Source organism: Pygocentrus nattereri, chromosome 29 (assembly GCF_015220715.1).
Source record: "Pygocentrus nattereri isolate fPygNat1 chromosome 29, fPygNat1.pri, whole genome shotgun sequence".
Classification (NCBI taxonomy): domain Eukaryota; kingdom Metazoa; phylum Chordata; class Actinopteri; order Characiformes; family Serrasalmidae; genus Pygocentrus; species Pygocentrus nattereri.
In genome coordinates, this window is record NC_051239.1 from 2,671,419 (window position 1) to 2,677,891 (window position 6,473).

Below are 6,473 nucleotides of genomic sequence, written 5' to 3' on the forward strand. Positions count from 1 at the left end.
TTATTTGGTTTACTTTAACATAATCATTCAACTGGGTTGACACAACTTTTTCAATGATTAGCTAAGAAAAGGAAGGTTAGATATAGGTCGATAATTATTGAGAAATGTGGGATCAAGATTTCTGTTCTTTAGTAGTGGTTTAACCACTGCAGGTTTAAGAATATTAGGGAATTCTCCCAGTTGCAGAGACTGATTAACAATCATTAGAACTTCATTAGATAATGAGCTCAGAACCTGCTTGAAAAAGCATGTTGGTAGAGGGTCCAGTTCACATGTAGAGGATTTAAGTGATGAAATCACGTCAAATAGTGTTACCATGTCAATTTCCTTGAAATAAGACATATTACAGTTAGGATGACTAATAGACTACCAGCCCTGATATCAGTTAGTGCTTGTTGCTATATTCTGCCTTAAATTAGTAATCTTGTCCCTAAAAAAGCCTGCCTGCAGTCTTGCCTGAGTTTTATAATAGATGTAGTGTTTCTCCAGGGCATCTTAATTCTTCCAGAAATAGTTTGTTACTTTTGGTGCCACAACATCAATAAAGTAGGTGGGGTGTTTCTAATAAAGTGGCCAGTGATGGTCTTCAGCTCAGTAGGATTCCTGAAGCTCCAGAAGGTCTCCTCATGCCTCTGTGCTGATGCCCAGCGTTGGTGGTATTTCTGAATGGCAGCTATGTGAGAGGAATTCTGGGTAAACTCCCCAAGTAGCCAGCACTTAGCGTCCAGTCGTTATAGTGCGAGGGGCCGGTCGGCACACGCTGTCAAACATCCACGGCATGTGGAGACAGACACACACACACACACACACACACACACACACACACACACACACACACACTCACTGCTGAGTTTATTAATACACACTGCTCACTAATCTCTGCACTCCTTTGATGTTCGGATGGTGATCATTTCTGAAGAGTTTCATCAAATTTCCTACATTTTCCACATTGTTTTCTCTGAATGTTATACGTCTGGAATGATCAGTTTTTTTGGGGACTATTTTGCCGCATGGCGCCCTGCATGTCTCCCTCCACCATGAATGGAGTTGAAGTTCTCTAAACTCTCATAAAACAGCGTCTCAGTCATCAGGCAGTGAATTCAGAACCAGTTCATGTAGGAACTTTCTGTAGGAGCTTTTAGAGGGAGACGTCTGGTTCCCATCACCACCACTGTGAGGAGATTTTAGAGGGGGACGTCTGGTTCCCATCACCACCACTGTGAACAGCTCTGACTCGGTAAGTTTATCTAGAACAGAGAACCGCTCTGAACGGCTCTGTTCATATCTTAACTGTTTATTTATGCAGGAATTTTGAAAAATGGATGGAAGTCCCCTTTCTGTATAATATATGGAGTGTGTGACCAGCTCTGCTGCTGTCTAATGCACTGTAGTAAAGGTCAGTGCATTACAGTGTGTGTGTGTGTGTGGAAAGCGGAGCCACATGACCCACAGACCTCCGCACACACTGTCCTGCTGAGCGCTGGACACATTTCACACTGTACTTGACCGTAGAAGGATCCTTCAGCCCTCACTGACCATTACAGACCATTTAGAATATAGAAGAATTCTGAACCATCTGTCTCTGCACACTGTGAAATCAGACCTCTGCATTTGACCCATCCGTGCAGTGAAACACCACATACACACTAGTGAACACACACACCAGGGGGCAGTGAGCACACTTGCCCGGAGCGGTGGCGTCCACGGAGCAGTTGGGGGTTAGGTGTCTTGCTCAAGGGCACTTCAGTTATGGACTGGCAGCCGAGGGGAAAAAAACCAGCAACCTTCCCGTCACAGGGCTGGTCCCCTAACCTCCAGCCCACGACTGCAGTACAGATATGTGGGAGGGAGACAGAGAGACAGAGAGAGACAGAGAGACAGAGAGACAGAGACAGAGAGAGATTATTTTGAGTGTCACTGCACTCTGTGTCTCTCCCTCTCTGCAGCCGAATGTCTCAGACAGGAATGTAGAGAATTTAAATACAATGTACGTCATGTGAGCCCATCAGCTCGTCTCTTACTCTGAACACATCAGCGTCATGGTATTTCTCTATCAGTCAGTGCTGACCGCTGAGAACTGCCCACCCTGCAAGGCTGAGAAACCTGCAGACCTGAAACTGAGAGCCGTTTATAACTAAATCACTAAACTGCCTTTTCAACTATAACCTAATAAAGGGGTTATAATTCCTGCGTAATTAACTGGTTAAGACGTTCCAGATAAACTTACCAAGTCAGAGCTGCTCACAGTGGTGGTGAGCATCAACCAAATTGTCATCAACCAAATTGTGCTAAAATTAGTTTTTGTGTCATGTAATTAAACTTAAATCCAGAAAAACAACATGATCTGACCCGCCCACTCCCCTTTGGAGAAGGTCACCTGGCTAGTGGGCCCCAGACAATTTGAGTTTGAGAACCTCAGTTTAAAGGTTTGGGTCAAATTAGATGTTTGTCAGTTTTTTTTTTTTTAGTTCATTTTTAATTTAATGCACAATTACTGTTTGTTTACTGAATTTAATGCATTTGGAAATATTAAAACAAAACGTGGCCTGTGCAGAAGCTTTTATAGGAAATGATTTATGTTAAACTCAGCACATAAGTAGAAACAGTGCATTAAAACTGGCAGAAAACGCCGAATTTCAGGGTGTTCACTGTCCCGTGGGTGTCCAACCATATCTGTGCCACCTTACAGTCTGACGGAGACATGAGGTCACACATTAGTCTGCAGAACTAGAGAGATGCCTCCTGCAATACAGCCGCTAATGTGGGTGATGTCAGATCAGAAGGCCGGGCTGAGATCAGACTGACTCACCTGGACAGGTAAACAGGCGGGCCGGGTTCGTGTGGGAACCAGCTGCTGACGGCGAGTCGTCAAAGGAGTATAAAAGCAGGCAGAGGCTGCGGCTGCAGGCGGGTTTCACTCTTTCCCTCCTGTTTTGAAGTCGTGTGCACCTGCAGACACAAAGCAGAAGAAACAACAACGGCGTGAAGAAGAGAGATTTTCTCATTCAGACTCATCGCACATGACGTGGCCAACCAGGCTTTCACCTGTGTGACCAGGTTTACGTGTTGGGTCAGTGGTTTTTTTTTTTAAATGGTCATTTATTCTTCTAGACGTACAAACGCCATTCCTGGAAAAGCTGGACCATTTTGTAAAATGCAGTAAAAGCAAGAATCTGTCGTTTGTTTTTTCTCTTGACGCTTCATTAAAAGCACCAATAAATTACTTTTAAATGTTCTGCCTGACCACCTCGATCATATTTTAGTCCCAGCAAGCAAAGATGGGCCATGGCTCACCACTTTGAGCCAGTGTTGGCTGGAGGGCCCCTGGCCAGGTGGCGGTCAGATCATTTTTCTAAAGCTGATCATTTTTTTCATGTTTTCTGGCAATTCTTCCATAACTGCAAACCCCAACAAGTACCGCTTCTAATATTAATAATAAAACAAACGATAGTGTTTAATAAATAGTTCAGTGTTCAGTGACATGAGGCAATCTTGCAATGATCAGTAGAATTAGAGGGGACTTCTATGATCACAGCACTGGAACATAAGTGAAGTTCTCAGTGAAGAGGCCTCAGACAGCACCGCATGAGAAACCGTCATGCTACTGTGTTAAATACTGCCACAAGGGCTCAGGAGCACGAAAAACCTGTAACACCAAAGACCCACCACTGCAACAAGACGAGCAACTTGAAAGCATCTAAACTCTAAAATCTCCAAACACTTAACAGTGAAAAGTGTAAAAGCCAACATCTGTCAAGGTTTGAGGTGCATCAGTGTCCACACCACAGGTGACCTGCATACATTATTTCCAAAAGTTTTCACTCCCCCATCCAAATCACTCAATTCAGGTGTTCCAGTCACTTCCATGGCCACAGGTGTATAAAGCCGAGCCCCTCGGCCTGCAGACTGCTTCTACAGACATTAGTGAAAGAATGGGTCGCTCTCAGGAGCTCAGTGAATTCCAGCGTGGTGCTGTGATCGGACGCCACCTGTGCAGCAAGTCCAGTCGTGACGTTTCCTCACTACTAAATATTCCACAGTCCACTGTCAGTGGGATTATAACAAAGTGGAAGAGATTGGGAACGACAGCAGCTCAGCCACGAAGTGGTCGGCCACGTAAAATGACAGAGCGGTCAGCGGATGCTGAGGGGCATAGAGCGCAGAGGTCACCGACTTTCTGCAGACTCAATCACTACAGACCTCCAAACTTCATGTGGCCTTCAGATCAGCTCAAGAACAGCGTAGAGAGCTTCATGGAATGGGTTTCCATGGCCGAGCAGCTGCATCCAAGCCTTACATCACCAAGCGCAGTGCAAAGCGTGGAATGCAGTGGAGTAAAGCGCCGCCACTGGACTCTAGAGCAGTGGAGACGAGTTCTCTGGAGTGACCAATCACGCTTCTCCATCTGGAGATCCGATGGACGAGTCTGGGTTTGGCGGTTGCCAGGAGACAGTACTTGTCTGACTGCGTTGTGCTGAGTGTAAAGTTTGGTGGAGGGGGGATCATGGTGTGGGGCTGTTTTTCAGGAGTTGGGCTCGGCCCCTTAGTTCCAGTGAAAGAAACTCTTAAAGCTTCAGCACCAAGAGATTTTGGACAATTTCACACTCCCAACTTTGTGGGAACAGTTTGGGGACGGCCCCTTCCTGTTCCAACATGACTGCACTCCAGTGCATAAAGCATAAACACTCCTAACCCTTGTGGAATCATTTGATTCAGATGAAAATATTTACTTAAAAGGAAGAAAAGCAAATTAGTAAACAATTTAGAAGAACAAAAGCAATAAGAAATAAGAAAATGACTATTTTAAAGGGCGTATACTGTATAAGGGAAACTTTGATCTTTTTCACGTTTGTGTAAAAAATGTTTGATGTTGTGTGTAAACATGGCCCACATATCGAGAAGCAGCCTGTTTTGCATTCATTGTTTTTGTGATGTCACAAGAGATTTACATTTATCCACCTATTCAACGTACAGCAGTCTAGCCCCGCCCACTCACACCAAGGAGTGTTTCCCTCTGGACTGCTTTCTGAATGGGGCACAATACCGGCCAGTCAGAAGAGAGCTCATCTGCATATATCAGTCTTAAAGGCACAGTCTGTTTAATTGTAAGGGCTAAAGATCAAACGGAAAACGGCCGTGCAGAAGTGAATTACGCCTGTTTTTGGTGCATAAAACAACACAAACATTAGCAAAATGTGCCGAACCGGCCCTTTAATTATTCTCTCTGTTGGCTGTGTTACAGACAGAGGTCACTGCTGTGGGAACCCGGGGCTGGTTTTGATTCTTACACCTGAAAATCCTGCAGAAGGTCGGTGCAGTGACGACAGCAGCGAGGCGAGCTGGTCATATTCGGTCTCGTGTCTGTCTGACAGACAGACAGACAGACAGACAGACTCAACTTTGTCATTACTCAGTACAAGTACATGGCAACGAAATGCAGTTAGCATCTAACAGAAGTGCAAATAGTAGCAATAGTGCAAAAAGAGACTGTGCAAGTGTGCAATAAATAGACATAGTGCAACAAATTACAGTATATAGAATAAATTACTATTACAGATCTGCAAAAATAGTCTGAACTCATTACTGGCGCTTCCTGAGAAATGTGGCTTTGGTGTTTCTTTTTCACAAGAGCTCTCAGAGTCTGAGAAAAACCGCACGACCCGGCGGAAACGTGCCGAGAAGTGGCTCTCACTTTCTCGTACGCGTGAAGGCCCGGCGCATGCTGTCCGTCACGCAGGGCTTCCGTCGCTCACATTTACTACGAAATGAAACGGGAAACTCTGCACAGTTTAAGGTGCAAAATCAGAGTAACATACAAAAAGGGTTCCTCAGTAGAGGCAAGGGTTCCACGTAGAATCATGAGTTCAGTCTAGAGCCATCTGCATGAAGAATGTGTTCTACACAGAACCAAACCAGGGCTCATCTACTGTTACAAGCTTGACACGGTAATAATAACAGAGCAGAATATTTTAAGTGTTATTGCTTGACTTGAGTAAATGATCTGCCAATACAACAAGACACTTTTACTGGATAAAATTACTTACAACAAACAAAAATGCCTAGAAATAAGTTAAATAATCCACACTCACCGGCCACTTTATTAGGTACCCCTTGCTAGTAAAAGCTTGGACCCCTTTTGCCTTCAGAACTGTCTTAATTCTTCATGTCAGACTTTCAACAAGGTGCTGGAAACGTTCCTCAGAGATTCTGGTTGGTTATTTGAGTTCCTGTTGCCTTTCTATCATCTGGAACCAGTCTGCCCGTTCTCCTCTGACCTCTCACATCAACAAGGCATGTTCGTCCACACAACTGACCGCTCACTGGATATTTCCTCTTTTTCTGACCGTTCTCTGTGAACCCTAGAGATGGTTGTGTGTGAAAATCCCAGCAGATCAGCAGTTTCTGAAATACTCAGACCAGCCGTCTGGCACCAACAACCACGCCACGTTCAAAGTCCCTTAAATCCCCTTTCT

The 6,473-nt window shown here is 44.7% G+C and overlaps 1 long non-coding RNA gene across 1 annotated transcript; it reads right to left on the reverse strand.

The window, feature by feature from the left end:
* Positions 1-2,549: 2,549 nt before the first annotated feature.
* Positions 2,550-6,127, reverse strand: LOC108412736. The gene is made up of 3 exons (XR_001856691.2): positions 6,090-6,127; positions 2,810-2,949; positions 2,550-2,690 (listed from the first exon to the last, which is right to left on the reverse strand). It is a non-coding gene; the product is annotated as an uncharacterized LOC108412736 (long non-coding RNA).
* Between the last annotated feature and the right edge of the window lie 346 nt (positions 6,128-6,473).